The sequence below is a fragment of the Mauremys mutica genome, chromosome 8 (assembly GCF_020497125.1).
Source record: "Mauremys mutica isolate MM-2020 ecotype Southern chromosome 8, ASM2049712v1, whole genome shotgun sequence".
NCBI classification, from domain to species: domain Eukaryota; kingdom Metazoa; phylum Chordata; order Testudines; family Geoemydidae; genus Mauremys; species Mauremys mutica.
The window spans coordinates 58524612-58540596 of NC_059079.1; the positions used below are offsets into that span (position 1 = coordinate 58524612).

The 15985-nt window shown below is 40.8% G+C and overlaps 1 protein-coding gene across 3 annotated transcripts in view; it reads right to left on the minus strand.

Annotated features, from left to right (window-relative positions):
- RALGPS2 (Ral GEF with PH domain and SH3 binding motif 2) overlaps positions 1 to 15985 on the minus strand; it is a 298932-nt gene that overhangs the window by 56756 nt on the left and 226191 nt on the right. The gene's annotated exons all lie outside the window — the stretch shown is intronic.

Consider the following 15985-nt stretch of genomic DNA (forward strand, 5'->3'; position numbering starts at 1 on the left):
CTCCTGAGTGACGCAAGTTAGATTGATTTACGCAGTAGTGTAGACCTGCCCTTAGTTGACTGGGCCTAAAGAACTTCCCTTGTCAACCAAGATTTCAGAGGGCTCTCCCACACTCCAACGGCCCAGGCAATGCTCATGACGTATGAGCACCCTTGGCTTTCTTTTTAAACTGACTAGCTAACTAACAACAAAAATAATCCCCAAAAATGCAGAAGAACAAGAAGTGATGATGATGATGGAAGTATTTAGGGCACTGAGCGAATTCAAGCTTGTGTGTACATTCAGCAGACAAAAGGGACCCTCCCTTTCATACCCTTGGAATTCTGAACAAGCAGAGAGGGAGTAAAGGGGAGGGGTAATGGTCACAACAGTCATTGCTCTCTTGAATTTTTTGGAAGCACATGGCACAAGAACCTTGATATCACAAGTGAGAATATGCAGAAGGCACCTCAAAGTAATAATAAATATTGTCCTTAAATATTTGATAGTAAGGGTCATAGAATAGGCATATAAATAATATTTCCTTATCTTAAGGTTTAGGGGGATTTTTAATAATAAAAACTGGAATAAAAAAATCAGCTTATATGTGGAGGGAGCACACTGTATCATTCTTCAATAATCCCCTGAGGACAGCGGTTCCCAAACTACGGCCCACCAGAGCATTTCATAAGGCCAGTGGCCTGCTTCAACACAATATACTGATGGCTGTTTCATTAACATTTTGTCATCATGTTTACATCATTTTAGTTTACAAAAGTGTGTAAAGAGACAATACTGAACATAGAAACAACTTATCTAAATACATACGAAACAAGCTGAACTTAAAATATAAAGTCAATAGAGGTGACTTTAAACCTTATTAAAATATGTAAAATCCACAGGACTCCAAAGAACTGCATGCAGTCCTTCAGGGCTGGAAGGGATGGTTGGCACAAAACACAGGGCTCTTGAGGGAGGAAAGAATAAAAGAAAAGGGAAAAGAGTATACAGGGGAGGGGGAAAAAACATCCTACAGTTTCCAAGAGGGGTTTGGACAACCCTCTGTTATCCACTTTTCTCACTCTCACTATTTTTGTTTGGAGTGGGAAAACAATTTTCTTTTAAAGCTTTTTTAAATGTTGTTTTGCCTACTACTGAACACAAGTCAGTGCTTTAAAGATGCAAAGTGCTATATTAGTGCTATTATGTCACATATACAACATGCAGAATCTTAAAAAACAAAAAACCCTACAAAATAAAAGGCTTCACAAAATAAGACTCTCTCTGGGGTAGAAAATATATTACTAAAGATTTCCTTGCAGCTCCCTAAGGCTTGTCCCTATAAGCATTTATGCTGCTTAGTGGATGGAAACAAAAGTCTACTTAGCTTAGTTTATTTGTCTAAGGACACTGGAGTGTGTGCTTATTTCTTCTTATTTTGTTTCCCCACCAAACTTCCCTTCTTTGGGTATTTCTAACTTTTATTCTGCATCTTTTCCTCTTTTGTTTGATATGGTTCATTGCAATTTCTTTATTTGGGGTGGTGTGGCCATGTATTTTGTATAATTTAAACTGAACTTTTAATTACAGGTTAAAACAGGTCTTTGCAGACCCAATTGTAGGAGATATAAAAAGTGTTTTAAAATACCATGTGTTTAATTCAGAGGCAAGTCTAACGTTGATGGGAATCTAAATTTGTGCATTTTACACTTGATTCTGGGCCCCTTAGTGTACAAGTTACATTAATACAGAGTCCTTTAGTCTCATACTAATTTACCAATGTACAAATTACACCAATTACACAACACTTCTGAATTTGGCCCTATAATTTCTTACAATAGAATACTGAGGTGCTTTTCAGTGTCCACTCTATAGGATATAAGATTTCTTAGAGCTGCTTTTTATAATGCATCTTTTCTGCACTTTTTGCTTAGCCTAGACCACTGGGAAATTTTGGCTGATATAAACAGGATATTCCAGCTCTAAATAGTTCATATATGAAAGTCATGTTTCATCTAACTTATTTGGTTAGACTCATGATCAGTTTGTGAACTCTGGTATCCAACTATCATGGATTGCTCCTGCATCAGATAAAAGGTTATCAGTTTCTTAGTATTCAAAATAAATGTGTAAGCAATTAGATGTTGCAGTGGCTGTACAAAACTGAGGGGCAGTGACCTCCTTGTATAATCACAAGTCCAAACAGGTCCATGAGGAAGTATCCACACAATTCCAACGGCCAAAACTTTCTAGAAGACTCTGTCATAGGCACATCCCAAGAGTGATCTGTATAGACAATATTTTAAGAAGGTGTTTTGTTCACAGATCAGTACCATGCATTTTTCTAAGCACTAGCCTTTCCTTGAAACAAAGTCCTATCATGATGCCTACAGTTAATTACTAAATAATAACGTATAGGCAGGTGACCAGTAGAAATTTGTGGTATAATTAATATATTTATATATTAAAGACTCATGACATCAAATTGTACATTTAACTAGTCTACATAACTACATGTGCCTGTCACTGTTACTCCTAAACCTCCCTCTCTTGTTTGTTATCCTTACTTGTTGTATCTTGTCTTACCTTTGGAACTGACCCTACAATTGGAGCCATGCAGATAGCAGAGAGGAGGAGGGAGGGTAGTGGAGCACCCGCAGGGACTCACATTTCAAAGAACCTGTTAATGCATGAGGTGACTAATGGTCTCTTCTTTGAGTGATGTCCCTGTGGGTGCTCCACTTTAGGTGACTTCAGAGCAGTGCCCTCTGGTGGAAGGAGGTAGCTTTGGAGCGGAAGTCATAGCAGATGAAAGTACAGTATGTCCGAACAAAGTATCGAAAGATGCATGTTGTTGCAAAGTGTAATGTTGGGTAAATGTGTGTGGAGAGGCTAAGATTGCGGTCCTACAGATTTCAGTGATGAGAATATTATTAAGAAATGCTATGGAAGCTGATAGGCCTCTGGTAGAATGTGTGCAGATCCCCATAGGGTGTTGTCGTTCATGCTGGAGGTAACAGTTTTATGCAGTCTGATATCCATTTGGATAGACATCGTTTGGAAATGACGTTACCATTTGATTGTTCGATGATTGAAACAAACAGTTTTGGAGATTTGCGGAAAGATTTTGTTCTATCAGTGCAGAAGGTGATAGTCCTGCGAATATCCAGGGTGTGTAATCTGGACGGTCATTTGTCCACATGTGGTTTAGGAAAAAATGTTGGAAAGTATATTGTTTGGTTGAGGTGAAGGGATGAGACAACTTTAGGTAGAACCGTGGGATGTGATCTCAGGGATACTTTATCTTTGAAAAAGATCGTGTAAGGTGGGTTGGCAATGAGAGCTGCCAGTTCTCCCACCCTTCTGGCGGATGTAATGGCCACTAGGAATGCAACCTTCATGGAAAGATGTAGGAGGGAGCTTGTAGTCATGGGCTCAAAGGGAGGGCCAGTGAGGTCATGGAGGACTAAGTGAGGTCCCATGTGTGGTGGGATTCCAAATATCTGGGTAGGAACAGGAGAGGTCCTTAAGAAAGCGTTTAGCGAATGGATGCATAAAAGTAGGGAATCCATCTACTTTATGATGGAACGCCCTGACGGCTGATAGATGCACACGAATGGAACTCATGGAAATGCCAGTCAGTTTCAGTTCCAGCAAGTAGTCTAGAATGAGAGGTAAAGGGGCTGAGAGGGGTTTGGTCTGTTTGTGTCAGCACCATGAATTGAATTGCCTCCACTTATGTATGTGAGTCTAGTAGTTGTCCTACGACTGTTTAACAAGATGTTTTGTACGTCTGCAGAACATGTCATTTCAGGGTCTAAGAGCCATGCAGTAGCCACACTTTGAGATGGAGCCATTGAGAATCCGGATGGATGATGTGACCCACGTCTTGTGATAGTAGCCGAGGTAGGAGAAGCAGTGTGCGTGGTGGGCAGACTGCCATGTGGAGGAGATAAGGTACCATGTTTGTTGTGACCTTGTAGGGGCTATTAGAATCACTCTTGATCTGTCTTGTTTGATCTTGTGAAGCACGCAGCTAGGAGGGGAGTGGGAGGGAAGGTGTATAGTAGGGGAGCATTCCATTTGATGAGAAAGACATCGCCCTGAGAGCATGGGCCAAGTTCTGGAGCAGAACTGGGGGTGTTTGGTGTTTTGCACAGTTGCAAAAAAAGATCTATAGTTGGAAAACCCCGCGTCTGGAAAATGTTTAAGAGTACTGGTGTGTTCAACTCCCACTCGTGGTCCTGGTAAAACTTCCTGCTTAGGGTATCTGCCCTGGTGTTCAGGCAGCCAGGTAGGTATGAAGCCATAATACATTGTGCTTGATCCACCAGTGCCAAAGCACATGGCTCCCACACAGAGGGAGTGTGATTGCGCTTCCCCTTGTCTGTTTATGTAGAACATACAAGCTACATTGTCCGTGAGAATCTGTACTGTCTTGTCTCTGATTAGCAGTAGGAAGTGGGAAAAAGTGTTCCGAATCGCTCCCAGTTCTAGTAGGTTTATATAAAGATGAGACTTTGTTGTGGACCATTGGCCAAGTATAGAGTGTGGTTGCAGATGCGCTCCTCATCCTAGGCGGGAAGCATCTGTGGTGATAGTGATGGACGGTAAGAAGGGCACCCCTCTGCAGACGTTGTCCAGGTTGGTCCACCACAAAAGAGAATCTTTGACTGTTTCTAGCATGGTGAAATACAAGTTTATACTGTGCTTGTGTGGGACTCAATTTGTTCGGAGCCAGGTTTCTATGCACCATATATGTAATCTTGCGTGTTGGACGACAAAGGTCATGGCAGCCATATGGCCTAGAATTTGTAGGCAAGTTCTGGAAGACACTTGTGGGCTGTTTTGTGCTGTGGAGATCAAATTGTTTCGAGTCAGATATTGTTTTGTTGGTAAGTGAGGCTGTTGCCTCAAGGGAGTTGAGGTCCGCTCCCATAAATTCCAGGTGTTGAACTGGTGTTAGAGTGGATTTTTGCATGTTTATCTGAAGGCCTAACCTGGTGAACACTGTTATTGTGCGTTTGGTGGATTTTAGGGCTACCTGTCTTGTTGGTGCTTTCAACAGAGAGTTGTCCAGGGTAGGGAAAATCAGTAGACAGGCAGCTACTACGACAAGTACCTTTGAGAATACCCAAGGCGCAGTGGAAAGGCCAAAGGGCAGCACTTTGTATTGGAAATGGTCCTACCCTATTGCAAATTGTAGGAATTTTCAATGTGAGGAATGGATGGATATATGAAAATATGCATCCTGGCAGTCAAGGGCCGAGAACCAGTTCCCTCTCTTTCCAACGCTGGGATAATGGTGCTCAGTGTGACCATTCTGAATTGCTGTGTTTTCACAAATTTGTTGAGTTGCCATAAGTCGAAGATAAGCCTCCAACCTCCTGTTTTTTTTCTGTGTGAGAAAAAAGTGTGAATAGAATCCCTTGCCTCTGTACTCGGATGGTATGGGTCTACTGCTCCTAGAGACATGAGGTGGGTTATCTCTTCTTGCAGTAGATGCTCATGAGGGGGTCCTTGAAGAGGGGTGGGTAGAAGGTTTGGAGATAAGGGGGATGGAGTAACCAGTTTTGATAATTTCTAATACCCATCTGTCTGATGTAATACTCCACCAGATTGGGTAAAATGGGTTCAGGCGATCTCCAAAGGTCTTGAAAGGTGTAGATGGTTCCAGCATTGAAAGAGATGGAGTTCTCAGGCTCTTGACCAAAGCCTCAAATTTGTTGTCTGGAAGTTGACGGTTGTGAAGTAGTATTCAAAGGAGCAGGTTGCCATCTCCTCGAGGTTTTTTACTTCTGACCCTGCTGGTCATAGTATCTATTGTGATGTGCATACGGCGGTGGTGAGGAGAAATCAGAATAACTGAGGGGCTTGATAAGTGCCGTGTCATTTTACATCTTTTGATCTTAGGTGTGTCGATGCCCAGAGATTGCAATGTCACTCTAGAGTCCTTCAGAGTGCGTAACAACTCATCAGTTTTATCCATGAAAAGTTTGGATCCCTCAAACGGTAAGTCCTCCACATCAACTGTGCTGGTTTTGGGAATCCAGATGGAGCCAGGAGGCTCGTCTCATAACAATTGCAGTTTCTATGGATCTCGCAGCTGAATCTGCTGAATCAAGGGCAGCTTATAACGTTGTCCTGGTTATGAGTTGACCTTTCGTGATGAGTGATTTGTATTGTTCTTATTTGTCATCTGGAATAAAGGCAGTAAATTCAGAGAGTCTTGCGTAATTATTGTGGTCATACTTTGCCAATGAGGCCATATAGTTGGCAATTCTCAATGTCACACAAGAATATGCTTTGGGGCCGAAAAGATTAAGTCATTTCCAGTCTTTGTCAGAACGAGTGTCTCTGTAGTATTGTTGCCTACCCCATTCATTGACAGCATTAACCACCAATGAATTCAGTGTTGGATGACAAAAAAGGAATTCAGAGCCATTTGTAGGCAATTAGTATTTTTTTTTTTAATCAGACCTCTTACAGGTAGGTGGAATCATTGCAGGGGTTAGCCAGAGCAACTTCACAGGGTCCATAATCGCATCATTCATGGGAAGGGCGATTTTAGATTAAATTGATGGGTGCAGTATGTCAACTATCAGAGGGGTAGCTGTGTTAGTCTGGATCTGTAAAAGCAGCAAAGAATCCCATGGCACCTTACAGATTAACAGACGTTTTGGAGCATGAGCTTTCGTGGGTGAATACCCACTTCGTCGGATGCAACTAGTTTGTGTTGCGATTCCTGGACTTCTTCCAGGGAGACGTCCAGTGAAGTGGACCTCTTGTAGAGGTCTTGAAATTGTTTAAAATTATCACCTGTAGTGAGAGGTGGGGGCATAACAGTGTCATCCGGTGAGAATGAGGAAAAGTGGACTTCAGGAGGATTAGCTGGATCAGAGAATTCCTCCTCCTCCTCTTGAGCTCCCTGGTCAGAGGTGCAGGGTGGGCCCTGTGGCATCAATAAAGGCACATGATGTGTGTCAGCTGTGGAAAGGCCAACAGGTATGCCCTGTTGTTGTTTTGGGTATGTAGCCCAAAGGCCATTGTGGTTGGAAGGGCATAGTGGACATCCAGGGCTGGTTGGGAATGTATACTGGGTAGCTCATGTACATAGGGGCACCGCGTGGTAGGAGCAGCCATAGAGGAGGAATGTAGTGGAGACTGCCCTGCATCCTCATCTCCATCCTCATCATCACTGGAGAACTGTGGAGCAGAGGTGGAGAACTGGGTTGACTAAGTGCTTCAGGTACCGAGGTACCGTTGGTGCCAAGGATGGGAGACTCTGGTACTGACAAAACAGAGAAATCCTTTGGGCGGAGGAAACTAAATGATTGGGCAACAAAATGGCAAATGAAATTTAATGTGGATAAATGTAAAGTAATGTACATTGGAAAAAATAACCCCAACTATACATACAATATGATGGGGGCTAATTTAGCTACAACGAATCAGGAAAAAGATCTTGGAGTCATCGTGGATAGTTCTCTGAAGACGTCTACACAGTGTGCAGAGGCAGTCAAAAAAGCAAACAAGATGTTAGGAATCAAAATAAAAAGGGGATAGAGAATAAGACAGAGAATATATTATTGCCCTTATATAAAATCAATGGTACGCCCACATCTTGAATACTGAGTACAGATGTGGTCTCCTCATCTCAAAAAAGATATACGGGCACTAGCAAAGGTTCAGAGAAGGGCAACTAAAATTATTAGGGGTTTGGAATGGGTCCCATATGAGGAGAGATTAAAGAGGCTAGGACTTTTCAGCTTGGAAAAGAGGAGACTAAGGGGGGGATATGATAGAGGTATATAAAATCATGAGTGATGTGGAGAAAGTAGGTAAGAAAAAGTTATTTACTTTTTCCTATAATACAAGAACTAGGGGCCACCAAATGAAATTAATGGGCAGCAGGTTTAAAACAAATAAAAAGAAGTAGTTCTTCACACAGCGCACAGTCAACTTGTGGAACTCCTTGCCTGAGGAGGTTGTGAAGGCTAGGACTATAACAGTGTTTAAAAGAGAACTGGATAAATTCATGGAGGTTAAGTCCATTAATGGCTATTAGCCAGGATGGGTAAGGAATGGTGTACCTAGCCTCTGTTTGTCGGAGGGTGGAGATGGATGGCAGGAGAGAGATCACTTGATCATTACCTGTTCCCTCTGGGGAACCTGGCATTTGCCACTGTCGGTAGACAGGATACTGGGCTAGATGGACCTTTGGTCTGACTCAGTATGGCCATTCTTATGTTCTTCTGTGCCCAGTATCAGTTTCTTGGCATCGACAGTGCCGAAGGGGCCCACTCTTTTGGCTGTTGACAAGGTTGGTGCAGTCGGTACCGGGAGCGTTTGCTCTTGGGTGGAGCACCTTTTCTTGGCCAACTCCAAAGTCTGGGACATGGTTCCCCATTTTTTTGCTGTCTTCTTGGAGGGTTGATCAGGAACCTGTGCAGTGGAGGAAGGACCTTTATCAGAGGCTGCTGATGGCGATTTCTGACCGCATGAGGTGCATACCTCAGGTTCAGATGCTTGCTGGAGAGACTTCTCCATGAGGAGAAGTTTCAGTTGGAGATCTCTTGCCTTTCTGGTGTGAACTTTCAGATTGTGACAATGCGAGCACTTCTGCAGTAAATGTGCCTGTCCAAGACACTGGACACACAGCATGTCCATCTGAAAGAGGTATAGAAAGCCTGTAGGTAAGCATTTGAACCCTGGGGAGCCAGGCATAACTTTCAGGTAGCATTCTCTCCCTGTAAAAAATAAAGGGAAGGAGGTACGCTAACCGTGTTGTTGCGGTAGAAAGGAAAACCTACAATCCTATGAGGAAAAATTAAAACAACTTTTTTTTTTTTTTTGGAGAGAAGAAGAAAAAGACGGGGATAAAATAGGAAGACTAATTATTCTGAGAACTAAAACTAAGGGAAAGCTAAGCTATTCCTAAGCTGTGAGGCGCTACTAAGTGCTCTGACTCGAGCCAAAGACGGTAGAGAAGGAACTTGGGGGGGGGGGGGTCGCACAGCACCACTTAACTGCCTGAAGTGGCACAAGACGGGGACCATGCATGTGCGACCTAACTGGGCACTGCTACCTTAAATCTCCGGCTACAGGCACAGGGGTGCACTGACACCTAAAGTGAAGCACCCACAGGGACATCACTCGAACAAGAATCAATGGGTATCCATACAATCACAAAGGTTTTCGCATACTGTTTTGATTGCAGGATCAGGGTCTTTGAATGTATATTCTTTGGGGGAAGAAACTGTCTCTTCCTATGTGTTTACACAATGCCCAGTACACTACGGCCACAATTTGACTGGGGTATCTGGGCCCTGCAATAATACAAATAAAGTCATCAGAACATACTAATTTCAGTTCCTGTAACTGACTGCTTTAAAAGCCAATCTGAAATAAAGAACAGCCGAACCATTTAATTAACAGTTAAAAAGACGAGTGAGCACATCTCCCACACCAAACAAAACCATTCAAAACAAAAACCATAATAGGAAAAGAACATGTTTCAGTTAAGGAACTTGGATACCCAAATGTTTGACTTCATCCTAGCATAAGTACTCCTTATTTAAAAATAAAATAGTTTTGAATCATTTATTTAAACTCTTGGGTAAAGCCTTTTTCAATTAAAGAATATGGCTCTTGGTATTTTCACTGTTTCAAATAGAGCTGTCATTGTGACCAAATACACCCCATATTCACACTGTACACACCATTATAATCATCTTTGTACAAAACACACTTTGTGGGCGGTGTTCCCTCTAATTTTTCCTACCCATGTGCAGAATGAATTTTGTTATATACCTCCATATTGGGGCACATAACAAAATTCATGTGGTGGTGATGGGGTCGAGGGTTCAGAGTGTGGGAGGGGGCTCAGGGCTGGGGCAGAGGGTTGGGGTGAGGGTGCGGGCTCTGGCGGGGGATGCGGGCTCTGGGGTGGGGCCGGGGATGAGGGGCTCAGGGCTGGGGCAAAGGGTTGGAGTCTGGGGGAGGGCTCCAGATGGGGGTGTGGGCTCTGGGGTGGAGCCAGGGATCAGGGGTTTGGGGTGCAGGCTGCCCCAGAGCTACGGCGGAGAGAGAGGACTCCCCCCAGCTCTCTCTCTCTCTGCAGCAGCACCTGGGCTGGGGGGGAGGGGCTCCTCTTCCCCACTGCAGCAGGTCCAGGGCCGGGATGTGGTTGGGGCCGCAACAGACATGCTTCTCCCACGGCCACAGCTGGTCCGTGCCGGGGCTGGGTTGGGATCGAGAGAGACACGCCTCTCTCACAAGCTGACACCTCTAGCCAGTTGTCATCCAAGTGGATGGGGAATCATCTATCAAGTGACCATTCTTTGGTAAAGAAGGGGAACAGGAACAAACAGCAAGGAATCTCTTTCACCACCAGACTTCTTGTCTCCATCCTCATAGCGTGAATAAACTTTAACTTGGGGTAACTCTCAGGAAAATGCATTTCAAAGGGTGACTGAGCTATAAAAGTGAGTGGCAAAAACACCCCAAGTGATCTTTCCCTATCCATATCTTGCTCTTTTATCTAAGAAGATAAAAGAAAGACTCTGGACTTTTGCAGCAGATCCTGGCCTGACAATTTGGTGAGCAATGTTGATGGGAACATGTGGTAAGGAACTTCACCTTGAACCAAGTCTAATTTGTTAAACTTTAGTACTAGGAAGCATTTTATTGTTTTATCTTGTGTAACCATTTCTGACTAATGACTTAGGTTGTAAGTGAACACAAGTATATCTCCTTGTAGTTAAATAAACTTGTTAAATCAAAGCTAATTCAGTGTTGTGAACTGTGTGGGTAACTCTGTTTAAGATAGTTGTATACTGATCCCCTTAGAGGGCCAATGGACCTAAAGGAACGCTCTAAGGAATACCTGCAAGGCCTTGAGTAATGGCTATGTGCACAGAAAAGGAGTTTGCTCGCACACACAGTATTCTCTGTATATGTCCTGAAAATACTGTTTGATATAGAGCTTTCTTTCCTTTAATGCCTTTGAACTCTATTTTTCAAATCACACTAATCCCTATATGTTTTGGCTTTGAAAAAAAAATTCTACAAGAAAAGGAGTGTTAAAATCAAATCCAATTAAGAACTCTAATCTTTAATGGTAGCTTTACTAAGCCGGTAACCTTGTTTCTCCCTACTTCTTTCCTTATTTTTACATCGATTTAATTTCATAAACAGCAATAAACACATCTTTAGTGTGATGGCTACATTATTTGAGTGACTGAAGTCCCTTACTCTTACAGTCCTATGCCTGATAACACCAGCTCAGAAATGAATATACCCTGTTGTATCTTTATATTTAAATTTGTAATGCATTAACCTATTTCTTCTTAAAAAACTTTTTGGTGAGGCTTCTCAGCCAGACAAACAGTGTTTCTCTACCTTTTTGATACCAGGGTCTGGAATGCTGCCTTCTTAAACTGTCCAGAGATCCCAGGGACTAGTGCCGCTCCACTGACTGGTCGTTGAGAAATGCTGCTTTAAAAGATTTACAAATTCCTCAACATCACGTGTATTAAAATTTTCTTTGCATTCCAGCAGTTTCCTCTTTTTCAGATAATTGAACATTTTTATCTGATCTTTTGCTTTAGATTTAACTGCAAGTTTCTGAAAATAAAAATAATCCTTGCTATAACACTATTATTGCAAAGGCTAAATTAATTTTTGGGGATTGTATAAGTAAGGTTTCATTTAAAAAATTTGATAAATTGTCCTATTAATAGCAATTTTTTATTTTATTTGTTTATTTATTTGTTTATTTATTAAGATATGATTTGCAGTTTAAGAGAGAAACAGGCCTTGGGTCATTGGTGGCTGGAATAGTTTGGTGCCTACATCTATTCATTTTTTTTTAAATTTCCTTGCCCCGCTTTTTTTCTCCTTTCTTTTTACGATGTATAAAGACTGTCTAAAAGGGGTTTCCCCACTTTTTTCTGCATTAGAAATTCAGATTTTGTCTACCCAGTATTTTCTGGAACAATCTATGGATAACTGGACAATCAGTAGGATCATGCCACCACAAGTACCAAAGTAGTGAAGCTTGATTAACTGAAAAGGGATTTTTAGTCACAATACTTATTATAACTGCTGTGTGTGTTTGATATGCCTCAAACACTTGAACAAATATGAAAAATGTCTTTATGAAAGATTCACATTTACAACCCCTTCAATTAAGGCATGAGAAAGCTTCAACTCTAGTTGTCTAGTCCTCCAAAGAGATCTCAAAAACGCATAAAGGAAGAAACAAGACTTTGTATGCCTTAGATATCTAAGATAAATCATTTAAATTTTTTTAAGCAGGCCACTTTTATACATCCTAAAGCAGTAAAAAAAAAGGGCACAAAACCCAACCTCCCCGCCACTGCACATCACCTTCAAATGTTGATTTTTAAACTTTTTGTGCAAAACACTCCAACAGAAAACCAACCTCCTCTCCCCTGTTCAAAAAAATAAAATGCCCAAAAACCGAAAAAAAAGCATAAGCAGAAAATATTTATCTCACATCCGCACTCCTTTGCACCCTGCTCAAAAGGAGCTCAGCTACAAAACTGAAACTCACTTTAACTTATTAAACTTTATATCGCTATCCAAGTTTTCTTTAAATACCCTAAATACACCATTTGACTATCAACTCAACAGGAAACCCACTTCACCCATTCAATACTTCCTGTAAAATACCATCTTCTTAAATTCTTCTTTTATGTGTCCTCAATATTTGGTCTTTCCAATGACCTCAAATGGATCCTTCTGGCAAAATTTTATAACTATTGTTAGCTTCTTCAAATACTTCATCTGAAAAATCTTTAAACATCCTTGCATCTATGCAACATACTGTGCTTGATACTAGTCAACATCCCATTAGCTTTCTTTACTGCTAATAACTACTAGGCTCAGAATTTAAATTTGACTTGTGCAGGCTTTTAAAAAAATGGGCTTCTGTACTTATTTGCTACTTTGTAATGCAGAAAGAAGGCCTGAAAAGTTTTCAACCTTCGAAATATCAGGAATGGCAAGTTTGGTGTTCACTGATTTAGCTGGATAACCTCAGAGATCTCAGGGTTGTTTACTGTGAGCTCTAATACCTTGACTGAAAGTATGAAGGTGCTGAATCTTTAATACAGGCTTTCTATATCCAGATGTTCATCACATAAGTTAAGTGGGTATTAATAAAAACAAACATGCAAACAAACCCGACAGTTTAAAAAAATATTCGGAGTAAAATTTTCCCCCTTTTTTTGACTCCTATGTCGTCGTCATTATTCTAGTGCTCCAATCACCATAGACCATCTCTAGCCTAGAGGGCACTTGAATTTTTAACCTAAAACACAAGTGGAAAGAGATCCCTTTCTCAGGAAAAACATTTCAGCCTTCTTTAGATATCATGAAGAAAAAAAGGACAAGCCCCATTTTTCTTTGGGGATCCTCTTGAATTGTTGGGCTGGATCCTCAGTTGCTGTAAACTAAACAGCTCTGCTGAAGTTCGGGATGGAGCCAATTTACCCCTGCTGAGTCTGTTATTAAAATCAGAACTTTTCCCTAAAATATTTTAAATAATTCAGGGCTACTTAAATTTTACTTATCTTGCACACTGTTTATACTCAAGCGCATCATTTTACCGAGAGATTTACCATGGGTCAAATTCATAATTTATGTAACTCCATTGACTAACAGCAGCAATAAATCTGGTCCATCATATTTCATATTCTACTTAAGTTTATAAGACCGCTATATCACTAAGTTCTAACACAACCTATTCTGGCATCTGTAAATTTTAATGCATATATTTGACAGCTTTGTCAAAATCATTAATAAAAGTGCACCAGTCCAATGCAAGTATCCTATGGGATAAGGCTACTCATCAACTTCTCAAAGACCAAGCTCCCAAAGTGATTCAGCTCTATCCTATCACAAGGACACCATAATGGGTTTTAGAATTTATTTTATAGTTGGAATACCAATTAAATTACAGACGGTTGCCTAACAAAAACAAAAATCTAGAATAAAGACTACCGACATCAAGAAGACAGAGCATGTCAACCAGTAGTATACATCTACTGCTCCCAATACTACTGTCAAAATGAGAAGGACAATGTGTCATACTGTCCATGAGAGATAAAACATACACACAACAGATTGGATAGTGACTGTATGCCCTGGATTTGTAGTAACAACCTAAAAATGAAATTTGTGTATTCACAGCCCTCAGTTGTTTCCTCAATTTATGCCCTTGCCATAAGCTCAGTTAACTTATATGTAGCTTTATGCAATACCAAGCATGAGACCGAGGTTTAGGAGAAAAGAAAGTCATTTATTTGCATGTTCAGAGGTGACTTTTTATCTTCCTGTTTCTAGGCCCCAGATTTGATTTCCCAAAGCAATTTGCTTGTGACTTAGAAGGATTCCAAACACCTGAACAGTGTACTCCAGGGGGCTGCATCACACAGCAGTTCTGTGGAGTTCTCTCCTACTGGATAGGGTCCCAAAAATAGAAAGCCAATGTATGTACTGTAACCTATCAACACACACCGCTTATTTATAAAAATATAATCTCATTTGGAATCCAAGTATTTCAGGAGTGTAACTTAATAGGAAAATTCATTAAAATGTTGATACTATGATACATATTTTTATTTCCAACATAAACCTGAAGACACTGTTCTTATGAAGAGACACTTTCTTGAATTAGTTCAGTTGAAGTTAAAGATCTTTCTCTGACACTGTAGAAGTACAGCTTCTGCCACCATAAGGATAAGGACTGGAGTTATACTTGAGAAACTGGAACACATTAGAGTGAAGACTGTTGTCTTTGTTTAAGGCAGGAATATACAGACACTAATGATTCTAAAATTTTTACCACTTTCCTCCAGGAGGAAAGGTCAGAGGAATTAGTCTGAAATTAGAAATGGATTTGGGCCCCAAAAGAATTTCTGCAAGACTGGATGGACTATAAACATATAGTATTGTTTGAATTTTAATGGACAAAAGCTATGTTTCTTATTGACTGGTTGAATCATTTGGATTTCACACTCAAGCATAGACTCCCAGGAGGTACACATCTAGGACTTCACCCCTTAAAAAAAAAAAACCCAAAACCCCTGCAAAACACATCAGTGACCACCCACTATAGTAAATGCGTGAGTGGGCAAGTGGACCAAACAGACAAATATAACAGAAGTCACATGGGGGAAAGGAGCAGAAAGAGACAGAGGAAAGTGAAAATTTTAAATTGTCCTTCTCAAAATGTGCCAGCTCCCTTTCAACAGCAACAGAAGTGACAGTGACTTTTAATGCAACTTTTATTTTATAAGATAAATTGAGAATTACATAGCTAAAACCTAATTCTGAGAGATGCTGAACAACTGCAATGCCTGAAGAAGTCAATGAAGGTCAGCTGAATATAGATGCTGGGGCATAAAATGCTACTTAAAAGGGTAGCCTTGGATAATAGGAGGAGGGGAAAAGGATCTAAGGATTAGTCTTCACTATAGTGCTACATTGGTGCAGCTGCATTGATGCTTGTGTGGACAGTGCTTAGGTCAATGTAACTTGCATCGCTCGAGGGTGGGGTGCAGGTGGGCTTTTTCACACACCTGAGAGACATAAGTTGCATTGACTTAAGCAGTAGGGTAGACAAGCCTTAAATGATGCAGGAAAGTTTAGAAACAAAAATTGGTAGAAAATTTTAACAAGGAACTGTCTCCTATTATTTTGAATATATTTATTTTTTTTAATCTTTTTTTTTTTTTAAATCACCACATATCCTACTAGGAGCTATTTCTCCCAGTAGAAGGATAAAGCTTAAACCCCCTTATCCTCCAAAATTACTACCTTCTCCAGTAAGAAAACTTACTAGATAGAGGTTTTCTTTTCCACAATTTAAATGTGTGTTGTTAATTCAGTATTACATTTTAAATAATGATCAGTGCCAGAAGGCAAAAAGTTTTAATTTGGCATGATTTGAACAAACGATTTGCTTGGAAAAATA